This window comes from Copadichromis virginalis, linkage group LG17 (assembly GCF_057382275.1).
Source record: "Copadichromis virginalis isolate Kocher_CV1m ecotype Utaka linkage group LG17, C_Virginalis_male_GT1.1, whole genome shotgun sequence".
Lineage (NCBI taxonomy): Eukaryota > Metazoa > Chordata > Actinopteri > Cichliformes > Cichlidae > Copadichromis > Copadichromis virginalis.
In genome coordinates, this window is record NC_140634.1 from 30,050,110 (window position 1) to 30,068,351 (window position 18,242).

The window sequence follows — 18,242 nt, forward strand, 5'->3', positions numbered from 1 at the left end:
TCCAGTCATCCACTCAAAGCACTGAACTGCCAAGACTTAAATTGTGTGATCAGTTCAGGAACAAGGAGGTGCAAGGGCTTCAAATGGTCTAGAGGAAATGGGTCCAGATTTTCTTTTTTGTGGGGATGGGGGCAAGTAAAGTGTTTCAGGTGCTGTCCTTTTTAAAATGATTTAGTACGATGAGACCAACCCAAAAAGGAAAAGATAAAGCGCTTACTTTTCTGTTAATATACACTTTATTGTCAGGACTTTATTTTTAAAAGTTGGAAATGCATGAGAACATCTCAGGCTGTCAAAATTTTTATTCAAATTCAAACTCTTTATATTAACTAAGTGAACTGGGCAATATATAGGAAACAGTGCCTTCAATATGTTCAGTGATACAGCAAGTGATGATATGCATGTGTATTATGCACTGATAACAACTACCAAACATAACCTATTAAATACAAACTGAACATCAGTAGTTGTCCCCCTCAGCTTCATATCGGTCTCTGTGAATTTATGAGGTAAGTCTTTGGTTCTCTGAAATCCCATTATCCCTGCATGTATGAGATGTACTGACAGTCCCACGGAGGGGTGAATGAGCCTGGGGGTAGGTGGGTGGATGGGGAGGGCTGCTGATAGTGAAGAAGAAAGAAAAGGTAAGGTCCTGGGAGAGAAACTGAAAAGAAAGGCAGATAAAGAGAGAGATATAGCGGTGTGGTTGTGTGGGGCTACGAGCCTCTGTGTCCTGCAGGGGATTACAGATGGCCCTCAGAATTAAATCAAAACTGTGCTGATGCCAAGAAACGGGCTCTGCGACACATCGGGTGCCACATGAGAGGGGGATGCGACTGGCGTAGAGGGAAGAGGCTAACGGCGAGGGCTGCAGCCATGGAGTGAAAATTGCCTTCAAATGAGTTTTTGAAATATCTAAAAATAAATTGCCTTTGAAAAAGCTCAACAGACAGCTGATATGCAGGCTGGATGAGGGCCAAGTTGAAAGTTGCACCTTCTCTACAGTTCTCCGTATCCCAACCTCTTCTATACCTCGCCATCATTCATTCATTTTCTCATGTCTCGTTCCATTCTATGCACACTCTATGCGTGCACGTACTGTAATAACACGTGGGTTTAAACAGAGGTCAAGTCTTTCATTTTGGCTTCATTACCAGTTAACAACAGTTGGATTAGAAAGTGAACAAAGCCCTTTCTCCCGACTGATAATATTTATCCACAAAGTTCTGTGCATGAGGATTCATTCCAAGGGGACAACAGATGGTAAGGTCTATTTTTAGAGAAAATGGATTAATAATATGTAAATTCCCCTTTCTGCTTATCCTTTCATTTGCACTTGCTGTTCCTCTTTCGATATATATAGATAGTATACCTGACAACAACTTCCACTGATAATGACATTAAAACAGCTTCAACTGTACGCCTAATCATCTTACACCTGTACATGCTAAATATTGTTGAACCTGACCTTATTCAGGTAGCAATTACAACAGCAACAATTTTAACACCAAGTCTGATGTGGCCTGCCTAGACATGTAACAAAAATACAGGATCTAAGATCGCTAATGAATGCACAAATAAATCACATTATAACAATGATTTTTGAAATGCTGCATATTAAAACCTAAATAAAAGTACACATGCTAAAATAGATACTTTTGCATGTTTGTACAGGTAAACAATTCAGCAGTAAGCCAAGCTCCATTTCAATTTATAGGGGAGCCTAGCTATAGCCACCAAGCTACTGGCATTTACTATGTGGCGACTTCATATATTACATAAACGATAGTGAAATTCATTTGACTAAACTTATAAGATATGTTATGCTTATGACACAGAGGCCAAACATAAAACACTACCCAGATATTGTTCTTCTTTTCAGACAATGTTTTGAAAAGCATAATCAAATAACGGCACTGCATCACATGGTTAGAGAGACCATTTAACAAACATGTGGCTGCATACTGATGATTAAAATGTCTTCCTTCCCGTTCTAATTAAGCAAACCAAAAACAACCGATAGGCTTGTAAATCCACAAAGCTGATGTGTGCAATGAATTATTGAGTCTGGCTGAAATGTCAAAGGCAATGTTAAGATCATACTTGAAACATTTTCATCTTCAAACCATCACTTCTCTGTAATAGCCAACAGCATTGTGCACTAATGTTTTAATCTGAGAAAACAGATTTTCCCAATGGTGTGGAAAATCTGAACAGAAAACAAACCCAAATCACGGACCTACCTAATAACAACATGTTAAATAGTTGAATATGCGAAACTGCTGCAAACAAGAAACTTTCCCATTTGTACAGATTTGTAAACACTTGGTTATGCGCAGTCTGCTCATTCTGCTGATTCCCGAGGCCAAAAGTGTATTGTATTTCCTCAGCCTGTGTGTCTCACTGTTATTGTTTTCCCTTTATATTTTTTATAGATGCTCCAATACTAAAGTATAAAACTAGTTACCGCCAGGCACAAGCAAAGAATAATCATTTTACTGAAGAAAATTATATAGCATTCTCCAAAGACGCAAAAAAATAAAAAGTGAACCTACTTCCTACGTAACTTTAATATCTAGTCGACCCACGGAAAATTCACCCTTAGTACTTAAATAAATAATAGTGAGAGCCATATAATAAGAAATAGGGATAAAAATGTTAAAAGTCATAGTTATAAAGAAGTAATAAAGCAGTAAGGAATATTTCCAGAACAAAAAACAAAACGCAAACCCCAGTGACACAAATGTCTAATTCACCTCAGCATCATCAGTCTTCGAAACATTGCTTGTTGGCCTCGCTAAAGGAAATAGAAAAACACATGCACATCCACACCAAAACTGGGGCAGATGTTGGGCCAAATAGATAGAAATAAACCAGAACATAAGTGAGTAGATCAACATTCAGAGATTATAGTAACATGTGAAGTACAGAAAGAAAATTATACTTCAGCACAAACTAATAAGAATTGGAAAGTCAAGGAGGCTCATACATACTCATATACAGGGCAATCTAATCTTACTCACCGCCTAATGAAAGTAGTATTATGACAACATGGCCATTATGAACCATGGTCATTAAAAGCATGAAATATGTGAATAAAGCAGTAGTTCATAGCACTGACCATATTACACATGCTAGCATAATAGTGGGAGTCATTCAATGGGACCTCTTACATCATGGCTATAACCAATAAGATCACAATCATCACCACCACTTCAAACATGAAACTGATCAATGATCAGCTGATCGGCTTTTCTGCCGCAAGTCCCGTCTTTCTTGTTTGTTTATCGCCCACTTTGCGCTAGAAAGAGGAGACCAGCGGATAAACAACAGCAGCACATTTAAGCGTGATAAGCTGTTGTTAGAATGTATTTAATATTACTTTCTAGTATCAGCTGAGGTTTGCTGGAGCCACGGCTGTAAAAGCTGCTGGTCATGATATCCGTTTGGATATGTAGTGAGAGTGAAACATGAAGATGAAACCAGGAGATGTCCTTACTGAATCATCAGAGCTGAACAGGTGAGTTGAAGAGAAGTTATGAACTGTTTCTGAGAGATAAATAACTCCAGGATCCTTTTTTACGTAGCTGATGGCTGGTAACTGTGCAGGGGCGGGTCTAGCAAAGTTTTGCCAGGGGGGCCAGGTAGGGCATTAACAGGGAGAGGGGGGCACAGAGAAATACTTTTCTTTGTTATGTCATTTAAAAACTTTGAATAAATAATTATCTGAATCTTATAACAAAAGTGGTCATCTGATTAAATGTATAGAAATCCATCATTGTATATAGTAAGTAATAAGTCATATATACACCTTATTAAGCTATAGTACTTTTTCCTTTGGGAAGGTACAATCTGTGCAGTCTGCAAGTCTGTTGAAGAAAGATGTTGAATCCATTTAATTACTGTAGAAAAATAATTGATTTCTGTGCATTTGTCTTACACTTGCATTAAATTTAAGTTGATTACATCAATTAAGCATCATGAGGTGGAGGGCGGGGGTTGGTTCCCTAATATTTTTGCTGGGAGTTGGCAACCCTATTAGATAGTGGAAATATTAAGCAACCTAAGTACTCTTTAAAATACCAGAAAAATACCAGAATAGGGGGGATGGTGTAGGTTTAAATTTATTAGATTGATCAGTGTTGCTGAACTATAAAATGTTTTGGGTGCAGTGTATTTTTGCAGGTATGACAGAATAGTTTCAGTCTCTTGTTTTTTAAAACTTAATTGTGAACTTTTACAAAATGCAGCAAGATATTTATAAAAAACAGTTTTATTGATTACAAAATATCAGATTCATATCGGTATCGGCAGATATCCAAATTTATGATATCGGGATCGGTATGGGACATTAAAAAGTGGTATCGTGCCATCTCTAATTGACATAATCCAACATAGTATCCTTGTTTTATTTTGAAGTATGCTTTAACTTTTTTGTTTGAAACAGTTTGCAATTGCGAAAACAAAACAAAACAATGTTGCAATGGCTAAAATGTTTTCAGTAGGTAAACATATATAGGTAGGATACATGTACTTAGGTTATCATAAGGTAATTATACCTTATGATAACCTTAAGTAGACTAATTTTAGTGTCAGTTACACTGCACAACTATTAAAGAAACATTTTTTAATCAGTCAGTTAAACTTATGGGATATTGATTTGGTCAGTTAAGTAGCGGGGGGGGGGGGGGGGGGGGTAATCAGTTTCAGCTACATTTTTTTTGCTCTTTTTTTATTTTTTATTTATTTATTTATTTTTGCTCTTTTTTTTAGCATGAGAGGATACCTGAACTGATGATGTGTCAACCCAGAATGGTGCATCATTATGTGCCATTGCCAGAAGTCTTGCTGTTTCTTCCAGCACAGTCTCAAGAACTGGATGAGAATCCAGGAGACAGGCAGGTAGGAGAGCTCAACCAGATCGTATAAGGTCCTTAACCCATAACCCATCAGGAGTTGTATTTGCTCCTTTGTACAAGGAGGATCAGGATAAGCACAAGCACTGCTAGAAACCTACAAAATTACCTTCAGCAGTATTAGTGTCAGTGTCTCAGACAAATCAGATACAGACTTCATGAAGGTGGTCTAATAGCCCAACGTGCTATAGTTGGCCCTTGCCCACTGCTTGGCACCACGAAACTTAATCTGCATTTCCCATAGATGACCAGAACCAACCAGGACATCAACCACTAGGATATCCATGGAGTGAAACACAGGCCTCTACAGGCTAGGCAACAGTAACCTGACTGCCATTACTTAGTAGGATCAAATCCTTACCCATAGTCAGACCCTACACTGTCGCAGTGGGTCTTAAGTTTGTCCTATTGCACAACAATACCCGGCCTCATCTGGCAAGAGTATGCAGGCAGTTCCTAGAGGGTGAAGCAATTAATACCCTTAACTAGTCCCTATGTTTGCCTGACCTAAATCCAATAGAAACATCCTAACATTTTGGTCCATCCAACCCCATTATGTTGCACCGTAGACTGTCTAGTAGCTTAGTGATGTCCCGGTCCAGATCTGGGAGGAGAATCCCTAGAACACCGTCTCATTAGGAGCATGCCACAGTGTTGTCAGGCATGCATACAAGCACGTGGGAGCCATACAAACTACTGAGTAGCAATTTAAGTTTCTGTAATGAAATTTTGTCAAAAATTAACTATGATGCCTGATGCATCATTTTTTCCATTTTCAGCCCCTGTAGGTTGATAATTTTTATTTTATCATACATTCTGTCATCTTTTTGTTCCTAACACATTACATGGTCCATATCAGTATAGATTAGAGATGGACCGATCCGATATTACGTATCGGTCCGATACTGACCTAAATGACTGGATCGGATATCGGAGAAAAATAAAAAATGTAATCCGATCCATTAAATATCACGAAAGCACCTCACAAAACTTGCAACACGCTGTAACTCACCTCAGAACGTTAGCATGTCGGAGCAGTATGCATCACGTGATAGAGCGGCTGTGGCATGCGGGACCTGTCGGTGGTCTGGATAGCATTTGGAGCTTCGCTAGCAACCCGGCATTTCATCTCCGACAAAGTTATCCCGAGAGAAGTAAAGCAAGTGTGTAAGTCCATCTCTGAATGTTTGTAAAGCATTCCTGCGTTAAGCTTAACGAGCGACTGCCTCTCGCTCTCCGGCTGCTACTTCAATCGTGAAACTGCTTAAATGATCAGCTGATCGGCTTTTCTGTCGAGAGTCCGTCTCTCTTGTTTGCTTTTGGCCCACTTTGCACCAGAAAGAGGAAACCAGCGGCTGAACAACAGCAGCACGTTTAAGCTTGATAAGCTGTTGTTAGAATTTATTTAATATTACTTTCTACACCAGGATCTTTTTCTATGTAGCTGACGCTGGTAACTGTGCAGGGGCGGATCTAGCAAAGTTTAGCCAGGGGGGCCGATAGGGCATTAACTGGGAAAAGGGGGCACAAAGACATACTTTTCTTTATTCTCATTTAAAATGTCTAGCTTTTAATAAATAATTATCTGACACACAAAGTTTTAATTTGATGTAAAATGAATAGAAGTCAATTACTGTATATAGTGACTATTAAGTCTAATATATATACCCTAGTAAGCTATAGTACTTTTTCCTTTGGGAAGGTACCATCTGTGCAGTCTGCAATTTTGTTGAAGAAAGATGTTGAATCTATTTAATATTTCTTGAAAAATAATTGATTTCTGTGCATTTTTTTTTTCACACTGCATCAAATTAAGGTTGATTACGTCGATTAAGCATCATGAGGTGGCGCGTGAGGGGTGGTTCCCTATTTTTTATTTATTTATTTTTGTTGTTGCTGGGAGTTGGAACCCTATTAGTTAGGTTGCTTAATATTTACGCTAAGTACTCTTTAAAATACCAGAATAGGGAGGATGGTGTAGGTCTAAGTTTATTAGATTGATCAGTATTGCTGAACTATGAAATATTTTTTTTGTATACAGGTATAACAGAATAGCTTTAGTGTAGTTGTTGTTTTAAACTTGAGTATGAACTTGCAGACTTGCAAAAGGCAGCAAGATATTTTAAAAAACAGTTTTGTTGATTAAAAAACACTATATCGGATTCATATCGGTATCTCTAGTATAGATATTAGCATCTTTCCACAAGCAGTTTGTTTGTTTGTTTATTTATTTTTATATATATATATATATATATATATATATATATATATATATATATATATATATATATATATATATATATATATATATATATATATATAATAATAGAAGTTCAGCACAGTGCCAATGAGCTGAAAAGAATGACCCCAATGAAACAAAACATCATCAGAACTACTCGATAGCATTCTATTGGCCTTTTGCAAGCTGTCAAAACATTCCCAAAGTTAACTTTACAGTTAAGGTTACCTGTAGTGTCTGATGCTGAGACAGCAGCAGATACGTGCTAATGTTGTGAAAGTCTAAAATGTAATCCTAACATGTTACACTGTTGCACATGTTTTGACACCCTGGTGATGGCTCTGTTCCATCTCAGAATATCAAATCCCCCCTGACCCCAGTTTTTGACCACAACTACACTTACCTTAGTGGTTTTAGTATCCTCTCTTTATCCATAAGGATCTGCACTCTTCTCATTTGTCCTACTTATTATTTCACAGACCTTGGCATGTAACAGTATTAGGACATATTTAGTATGATAGCTGTTTAGACAGCAAAGTTGCACTGCTATTATAGAACTCCACAAAGAGATCATTGTGCACCTTACGTTTATGATTTGCACTTTTACACACATTCATATCACTCTTCAGGTACAACTTCAAATAGGTAGACCACAAAAGGCACGTCTGTGCAAAGCACCATCCTTTAAAGTAAAGAAAGACAAAAAAAGTACTTAGATCTGTTCATACATCAGCATCACTCAGATGCTTCCTTCAGAAATCACAAATCGGGTAAGGGTGACAGGAGACAATGATGGGAAAAGATACTCGAAATTGAATGCTTTTTGTCCATCCTCTTGGATAATGACAGTGAACGTTCAAGGATTCAAGCAGTTTATGAGCTACTTTAAGCTTTTCCTTAATGTCCTCCACTTCAATGCAGCTCCCCTTTAAAGCTGCCTATTAAAGCTGATCATGAAGGCATGTCTGCCATTAAAATGGTCTCTTTTAGCTGTATTTGCCTGTGAGGGAGTTTTCCCTCTTCATTAAAATGACAACAATGATTCAGCCTATGCATATGCAAATACACAGAAATCGAGATAAAATTGCAGCAGGCATTATGCTTGCGTAGTGTGTCTGCATGAACAGACCTGGGCTTCACAAAAGATGGGATTTGAGACAGCAGCCATTGCTCTCGTCCCTTTAGACAGTCCAGATGTACTTGAGGACTTAAACCAAACAGAATTAATTTACCCATTTAGGATGGGAGCTCCTTCTGAGGATTAATTCTAACTTTCAATAGTGAGAAGGCAGATGCCTTGGCATGGACAGAAAGCAGGCATGCAATGGTCTCAAAGGAGACAGTGATCAACATTATACTCCAAAAACTAATGTACATTGTTAAGGGGCTGTACACAATTACTCCAAATCCCTTAGGCACAATTTAATTTCAATGATAACCGTAAAGAGAAAGAAAAGTAGAGTCAAAGAGACAGATGCCTTGAAGTGCACGTGATCCAGGACTGGCCAACTGACAAGATTATCCATATGAATTTACTTTTGAGACAAGTTAACATATAGAAACACTCAGTGTCTCTTTGAATAGCATAAAGGCGTTGAGAGAACATCAAAAAGATGAGAGTGACACGCTGTTTGCGACCACAGCTGAGGGAAAAGCTTGGTGCTGGCATAAATGAGTCTCTGAAGAGGACAAATGAGAAAAGGTCACTCATTAGGATGTGATCACAAAGGTTTTGTGAGGTTCCATAAAAGCAAACAAACCATGTTATCATTTCTCCACCTAAGGATAGAAATTTTAGCAATTTTCTCAAGCTATAGTTTGGTACAAAGGAAGAAAAGTGATGTGCCATTCATTTCTTTAGTGAATGGAAAAACAAACTGTTTGATCATTAACTGTTGGAGTCTGGCACAATTCATCATACTTTCAAATTGCAGGACCACTTCAAACAGACTTTGCACTCTCAGCAGAAAGTCAGAGACTTGGAAACTATGTGAAAACTGTGGAGAAAGGGATTCTTCTCAGATTATGCCCATTGAAAATACAAGAAAACGCAAATGTAGAAGCCATCTTATTGCATAATATGTGAAGTAACCCTCATTCTGTGACCCTAAGCCATATGCCAACATTTGAATTTGCATTGTCCATACTCATGAGGGCAAAGGAAGAAATCTCTGGGTGTTGATCAATCTAACGTGACCCTAGGCTTGTCATACCATTGTTACACTATCCAACCAACAGAGTGGCCCCTGTCTGTGAACACACAGACCCACGACTTCTGGCAGATCAGCAGTAACATTAACGCTGCATTACAACCGCATCTGTGGACATTATGAATAAGCAGTGATTCAAAGCAGCTGCATTCATTACGCAAACGTGATTAAAGTGCCGGACCCCTCGGGCATCCGGGGGCCTAATGATCCCACTCTGCTTTTTTTATTCATGTCGGCCGAGGGCATGCCACTAAGCGGTAGCCCTGGGTGTCTCCTTGCACCGAATGAGGCCTCATTAACAACAGGCCATTCACAAACCCTGCGTTCGTACTCAGCGCCCAGCCGTGGTAAATGAAAGAGACGAAGCGCTCCGGATGCCCGGGTCTACCCCTGCCGCAGATGGGCCTGCCCGCTCTTCTGCATCATGATGTTGACGTCAACTTGTGTGTGTGACAAGATGACATATGTTACAGGGCATTCATCGCTGCCTGTTAAATTGCCCTCTCCGGATGCTCTATTCAGCCCCATCAGTGCAGTCTCCCTCAAGAGAATGGCAATATACATATTTACATAATGCTCTAATGCAATAAAACAAACGAACACACTCTTGTCTGTATGATATGAAGGGAGCTAGGAAAGAGAAATGAGAAAACTTTGTTGATTCCCCCCCATTTAGCTCACAGTTAACAAACCTAATCTAAAAATGATGATTTTGACAAGTATGCAAATCCAAACCCTGATATAACTTGTTTACCTGTGTCATAGAGGTCCACTATATTTTCTTTCTCTCTCAGTGTTATATGAGTATGACATGGTTCTTCATAACAAATAATATTATTAAAAACTTTGAAAATTTGTGTTTGGTTGATCATTCCTTGTTGTAACAATAAATCTTGTACTGTTGAAAAAGCCTGCTTATTTCCTCATCGCACCCATGAAAAACCTGCCAAATCTTCTCTCCCAATGCCAAACAGCTTATTCTGCAATTGATTCTTTTTTAGTGTCATTTATTGATATTAATGGTTTAAGTCTGAAGAAACCAGTTTATTCACTGGGGCCTCGGTAGTGAACGAACAATACACAGCCTGGCACCTTCTCATGCTGGTCACCAGCTTGGTTACACATTGCTGTGGGAAGGCATCCCATTCTTCAACCAGCATTTGGTGCAAGTCAGCCAATGTGGTCATGTTGGTCAGTCTGGCATGAACAGCACGCCTAAGCTGATCCCACAATTGTTCAATGAGGTTGAGGTCATGACTGTAGAGAGGCCTTTCCATCCTCTTGACTCACAAATTCTCAAGGTAGCCTCTGATAAAGCCCACTCTGTGGAGGAGAGCGTTGTCATCTTGGAGGATGAAGTTCGGTCCCGGACTGTGGAGATATTAGATTGCTACCAGTTACAGAATATCATGTGGATCTCTCTTTGCATTGAGAGTACTTCCAATGTTGAAAACCCTTGTTTTTCCAGTGTAAGAGATGACCCCCCACACCATCACAATGCCCCTATCAAAATCTTTACCCTATGGTAAAGAAAACAGTTAGTATAGCAATCCCTGCATCTTCTCCACATTTTTGCCCTAATCTGGACTCGTCTCTGAACATAATGACCCATGTACGCTGTGCTCCAGTATGCATTTTCAGGCCCATTCAAACTTCTGCATCTGGATTTTCCCCTCATGCTCTTTCTACCCCATCAGATGGATTCTGGATCACCCCTGTTGCTGACCAAGCACTAAATTATTCAGTTGAAAATAAGTCCACATTAAAAATGCATTGACTCACAAGAGTAAGACACTGTAGAACAAACTGCAGTACTAAACATGTACGAAGGGGATCTGTGTATTAGAGTTTTTTGTCATTTACATTCCTAATTTTCTATCAAGTACTTTCAGAAAACGAGTGACACACAGCACCTCTTTAAACAGATGGTGCTAACAAAGCAGTATGTCTATAAAGCACTATATGTGGTATGTTCTCATTACATTGACTCTTCAGAATAACGTATGCAGTGAAGACATTAAATAGGAGTGCACCCAAAGTAGTGTCACTAAATGAGCATCAAAACTGAAATATAGTCACCATCTCACCTTCAGTTCTGTGACTCATGGTGTTGAATTATAACTAGACAGGTATTTTTGCAGAACACAATCATATCAAAGCAATGTAGGCCAATGACCTTTTGCTTATAAAATGTTACCAGTTCATCACGTTATCCTATTACACAGTGGTGTGAAATTCGGTCAAAACTGAATGTATGAATTCTTGAGTTATGGGGAAAACAATTAATTTTGAGAGGTCACAGTAACCTTGACCTTTGACTACCAAAATTAAATCAGTTCATCTTTGACTCAAAATAGATGTTGGGGTTTTTTTGGGGTTTTGTTTTTTTTTTTTCAAATTTAATGTTGTTCCCTCACAGCATTTAAAAAAGACTGAATTCACAATAACTCCATCTTAAGTAAGTACATAGTGACAGAGGAGAGTAAAGACCCGCTTTTAATTAGGCTACTGTCTATATGTTGCAGCTGTTTACTGTCACAAGGGGAAAGTGTCACCAACAACCTGTCTGTGGGCTAATCTTGCTTTTGATGTTGTTGGTCCTTGTCAGCTGCAGAGAAGAAAGAAGAAGAACGAAAAAAACCAAATGTTAAAAACAATGAAAAGTGTCTTTGTACTGCAGCCGCCATCTGAGTTTCTGGTTCTGTTTATATCATGGAATTGTGGAAAACTGCCAATCGAAGACGATTTCCGACCCTCCATAAGATACTGGACAATCTGAAGACCATTTTCAGAAACAGATTCCCTCGATCTCACTGCCTGAGGGAACAAGACAGGAGGTCGCTTCCTACTGCTGCTATCAGACTATTTAACTCATCCACCTGGGTGAGACCCACATTACTGAAGAGGACTCTGTCACTTCTGTACGCCACAATGTACACTTGCACACCTGTGCACTTATAACATCTTTTAATATCCAAGGAACATTAGGGTAATACTTGTGTCCTTTCATATTTGTATTATATTTATATCTCTGTATTTACCTACCTATATCTCTATTTCTACAATTCACTTTATATGATTGCTTTGAAATTGCTATGACCACTTAATTTCCCTCTGGGATTAATAAATTTTATCCTTCTATTAGAACAATATAATAGAATATTCTAGAATATTTTTCATTTTTCGTCATTTTTGTTATGAACGTTACTCTCACTCCCTCCTCTGTTCTGGTCCACTTTTCAAACAGTTAGCATCTGACCTATGCAAAGCATCATCTATCAGCTATATGCTCTTTGCTTCATTGGAAGACTGCAAGCAAGTATGTTTGCGTTGGTTGCACACCCCTTTACGTATAACAAACATTTATGGAAACTAACACAAAGTTTACCATAAAACAAGTACAAAAAGACTCGTGGTGGTGATGTGGTCATTGATTGGACCATTGATGTGCCACATTCTCACATACACACGCACACACACAACCAAACCAAACCAAACCTAGTCAAAAGAAACAAGTCTGCACCTAAAACTATACCACAGCGATTGCACTGCTCTATTATTTTCATGCTCTTCTGACTAGAAAATATAGGGACATAAACAATCCTAAAGCCACAAGACAAAAGTAAAACTAAAATAATGATGACACAGTTAAAAGAACTGTATTTGATCTTGGTGGCTGGTATGTATAATCCCGCAAATAGGCCAGCGGTTTGAAAAGCAGATTCAAAAACTCAAATGTTAAACATTCATCAGGACAAAAAAAACAAAAAAAAACAACTCTTTTACGGACACAGGATGGTAAAATATCAATTTTACATGTCTGGATCCCCAAAAAGTGATGAAATTGATAAGAACAATTTGCAAAATACTCTCTGTTCAGTGTGAAATCAACCATTATCAGAGCAGATAAAACTCCATAGTAATGGTAATATACCATATCAAATTATGGGTCCATGCAAGCGCTGATATGCTTGTAGGCAGTGTGCAACATTTTTTAGCAGTTCTTCAGCAATTATTATTCTCTTTTTAGTATCAGTCTGATGCATGTGCCATTTCCTTCAGCTTCCTGTGCTGTCTACACTTATCAGTGGCAGTTGCTTCGAAAACGCCAGTAAGAAAGTGCCAAATGTGCTAATATTCAAAGAATATTAAAAATCTGAGGATTCATGCAAGTATGCCAAAAAATCTTGCTTCATGAGTATGACTGCACATTAAGAGGGATCAGCATGTATCAGCAAGTATCATTCATGCCGAAAATAAAGACAGACTACCATCAAGACACACTGTTCAAACCATCTCTGAAGGTTGCTGACAGGACCAGATTCCAGCTTTGCTGACTCTGAACCTTCAGGCCTCACATGGACCAGTAGGAGGGGGCTGGGCAGATGGAGGCCTCAGCAGCTTATTAAGCCAGCTTTAATGGCCTTGACCCTGGCCCACAACCCCCGAGAACAGTCCTGGAGGGAGAAAGGTCAAAGTTTGTATAACATTACAGAGTGAGGTGTGCGGTGTTTGGCAGATCTCCATTGTTGTATCGACTATAAAACAGATGGAATTCTGTTAACCAAGACTTTTCCAAGTTTCTCTCCTTGAAAATGTGCTTAAGCTTGCAATCAAAGCCAGCCAAGTTTGAGAGTAGCACATTCCTTGACCTTAGCCCACAGCTAAAAGCAATTACAATTCAATTTGTTTTTAAAGGTTTTTGCTTTTATAAGGCACACGGGAGAAGAAAGCAAAGGGGTGACGAATGGTTCTTGGCCAAGCCAGACCCAGACCTTGAGGTTACACGGCATGCATTTAAGAATACTTAACACCCATTTAGCCCTGCAATTATATATTTTGAATGAGAATACGTTAATGTACTCTACTTAGACTAAATTACTGTCACTGAATTTGACATTCAAGAAAAGATTTATATTTTAATAACTGCAAATGTGGGATGTTTCGCTGCACACTGCCTATGTCATCAGAAATCTTTACTAACTCATTTTTGCAGATATCAATTTATCGACTCCTGCATGCCGTATCGTAGTTTTCATTGACTCAATGAATAGGATTTGGAAACCATAAAGTGGCAAAACACACCGATCTTCTAGAATATCCATCCTAATGTACAGTTTCATTACTACCCCTCCACTTCAAACACCACAGTTCTTGCACACTCACTTGCTCAGTCCCCACTATTTCCTCTACTCCTTTTCAGGGGTGTTGCAGACACCTGAAACAGAGGGCACAAGCAAAGCAATAAGGCCTGTTGTGAAATGGCTGTGGGATCAATGGGGGTTTTAAGGAGGCCGAACACGTAGCCACAGCTGGTCAATTAGAGCAAGGACAGCACAAGTACACACACATATACAAACAGTCAAAGTGGCTGGCCTTTAAAAACAGAGTTACTTTTCATACCTCGTCAGCTGTTTGTCCTCCAGCTTTAAATGAATCAGCATCTCGGATTCTTGATGTTTCAGTGGTTGCGGTGTGAAGGCTTGAATGTAAAAATAAATAAATAAATACAAATAGATTTGGATATATAGTCATGAAAAGAAAGTTTCACAGGAATCTGTGCAGTTGTATGAAAAACTAAATACACCCTCACTGCTTCCATAGAAATAAGGGGGTAGGTAGCAGCTAGTTGCTGCTAATCTGATGTCCTGATGTCCTTTATAAAAGAACAAGTTTTGCCAGCATTCAAGTGTGTGTTAACAAAATGCCTCAGTATCGCCCAGATATAGCAAAGCTACATCTCAGACTCTATGGGCCTCATTTAACATGTTAAATGTTAAAGTTCATGACAGTACAACAAAAAAAATCAAACTAATATGACTTTTTTGGAGGGTTGCTTTATTATTAAGCATTGCATTTCGGCCTGTGGCATTCATCAGGCTCATCAAGAACTATATTGTAGACGGCACTATAAATAGAAGACACCTATCCACTAATCCACTAATTGCACGGAAAAAAAGAAAATTGCACAACTTTTTTTCTTTAAAACCATTCAATTGTCTGCATGCAGTACATTTATCCACCAATGAAGCACCAACAAGGATGGGTTGGCCATATGGTTATGTGATATAAGGCCAAAATGGGGGGTTGCCAATGTCAAATCTAGATATGTTTGATAGAGTGCAAATTCAGGATGATGATTTGAGTTTTTCTCATCCAGTGTTACAAACATACACTATGAAAGAACTAAAGTATTTGAAAAGTACCAAACATACCTAGGTTTGACACTGGTAACTGTCCAGTTGGCCTTATAATCACATGACAATACCCCAGCCCATTCCTCTTAGTGTTTCATTGGTAGATAAATATAATGCATGTGGATTGGGTGTTTTTAAGCACGCGCGCGCGCACGCACGCACGCACGCACGCACACACACACGCACACGTTACTATTTAAAAAAAAATCTGTACAATCACACAATTAAGGGGGTTAATGGACAACTATACTGCAACAGCAGAATGATCCCAATGATCCCACTTGCAATGGCCAAGTCAAAGTCCAGACCTCGACCTGATTAAATGCAGTGGTGGGACATTAAGAGAGCTGTGCATAAGCCAAAATTTCTCCACAATGATGTGTGAGACTGATAAAGTTATATGGAAAACCATTACGTTGAGTTATTGTTGCTAAAGGTGGTTCTACAAGCTACTGAATAATGGGTGTACTCATAACACTGCACATGGACAAGACGCACTATGTAGACAACAGGTCAAGTAAGAGATCAGCAAAGAAGTGATGTGCACTGTAGCACTTTACCCAGCATGAAAACAGCAATTCCTGTTACTGAATTAGCATAAGAGGGGGGAAGAAAAAAAAACAAAAATTCAGAAGACTAGTGAGTCAGACCTTAATGAAGCTCATTAAGTCAAAGAGAAAACATTGTGCCTTTTAAGTATGACAGAGTGAGTCGCTGGCATCAAAATATGCACTTCTCCCAAGCATTTAACCATGGGTTATTTGATTTAAAACAGGAAATGGCAGGTGAATCCATTACTCTGCTTTGTATTTCATCTTCATCATCACGAGTTAAGGTCGTGGTTCTAGTACACAGCTTGTAACTAATAGAATTTTCTCAAACATTGTGCAAACAGAATTTTAACTACGCTGAGGTTTAGTGAGCACTTATGTGAAAATTTAGCTGGCTGGGATGAAACATAACAGTAAAGTTTAGTATACTCTTGTGATGATGCAAATGTGATGAGAGGTATCGCAAAGATTGTGAGATAGTATTTACTAAAATAAGCTATGAATGAATGCTCAGACATTTTTTTTATTATACGTGTACCCTTCTGTCCCCATTACTTTCTCCTAGACATGTTTTTTTGGCTAGTCAGGATCCAACCAGCATAGGTGCTGGAATACTGATGATAACAAAAAATAATTTCCCCCAGGGATCAATAAAGTATTCTGATTCTGATTCTGATAAAAGATGACAGTGTTGATAATCTGACCTTGTAACTCCCAGCAAGAGCAAACTAAGCCAAGTATAGCACAGAGTGAGGAGTGGAGATAAACCCTTGCATCTTATCGTGCATATTTCTTCTCTTTTTCTCATCGATTTCACCTTTTCTGATCGCTACCAGTTACTGCTATAAGGCTGACCTGCTCTAAAAGTTATGATTTTTGTCGTGGTGTTGAATCTTCCAATCCAAAAAAAACGGAGTTTGTATGACATGGGGCAACATGGCTATATCTCCATGTTTCTCAGCAAGCATTCACTGTACAACACAAGGTGACAGGTTCCCAATTATCTTGATCACAACAATCAGGACGCACAAAGACACAAAAGTACACCTGTGAGATACCCTTTTTTTTTTTTAAATGTCAAAATATTTAGTCTCATATTTTCCCATCTATGAATGTCCTTCATGTATTCACTTCTTTCCATTCTAATCTCTCCTCTCCACAGCTCTTGTCCTGTGTCTCAGCACAATACCTTTTGCTAGCGCAGAATATTGTAATGAGTCTATAAATGGGTTCATTACCTACACTACATTTCCAATTAAGCATGGGAACACATTGTGAAGGGAGAAGGAAATAGACACTTGAGAGACAGTCTACTGATAGTTCAGCCTCTTGCCTTTACATTTGCTGCTTGTTTTTTCCTGTTATGTTTTTCTTGCCTTGATGATGATCTTCTCCATACTCTAGTTTCGTCTAACAACAAGCTGTGCCTGAAGAATAAAGGCAAAGTCTTGACTCTTGACTTGATTATTTGTAGTGAAAACACACCTGATGTCTTCCAAAGTTATATAAAGTAGTAATTGCTCTTTTTCAAATACTTGCACCAACTCTGTTTTGAAACTAATTCTTGTAATCAAAATACATAGTACAAGAAACAGTGAAGGGAGGGTGGAGGAAAGAGGAAGAGCAGACGATTAAAGTAAGACTGAAACATATAGAAAGCAAAAACAGAAAAACAGTGTCAAAACATATAATCAATACCAAGTCCCTTCATGGTTTCCATGTATATAAGATTGTGTAAATGTTCTCCCTCTATTCCCCTTTCCCTCCAGCTGAATGTTGAGCACTTCCACTCCAATATCCCGTTAGATTACAAAGAGTATTCATCACTGACAACATCCTTCAGCGGCTCCCCCAGGAACTCGGAACTACAAGAAGGAATCCTAGAGCAGCTACTGTACCTCTGAGCCAACCAATGACAGGAGGACTGTGAAGTTCTGTGATCACCTGGAAACCTTTGGCTGCAACATCAAAGCAAATGACTGATGCCGTATAATGCACCTAAAATTTTTCACATTTTTGTTTGTCAACACAACCACTGCTCCTGTTGGATTTCTTGTGTTCACTTTGAAATGTTTACATATTCTTTGTAGGCTTTAAGACAGTTCTAAGAAAAAAAAACATTTTTTAAA

At 38.7% G+C, this 18,242-nt stretch overlaps 1 long non-coding RNA gene across 3 annotated transcripts in view; it reads right to left on the reverse strand.

Moving 5' to 3' along the window:
* The window catches only part of LOC146689663 (uncharacterized), a 125,641-nt gene that overhangs the window by 99,254 nt on the left and 8,145 nt on the right, over nucleotides 1-18,242 (reverse strand). The window contains exons 2-5 of one of the 3 annotated variants that reach the window (XR_014916151.1): nucleotides 14,769-14,847; nucleotides 14,532-14,583; nucleotides 11,928-11,973; nucleotides 10,374-10,736 (exon numbers count right to left, since the gene is read on the reverse strand). This is a non-coding gene — a long non-coding RNA (uncharacterized LOC146689663). Of the gene's footprint in view, nucleotides 1-10,373; nucleotides 10,737-11,927; nucleotides 11,974-14,531; nucleotides 14,584-14,768; nucleotides 14,848-18,242 lie in introns of those variants that run through there. The other 2 variants (XR_014916150.1, XR_014916152.1) reach the window with 2 other exon arrangements.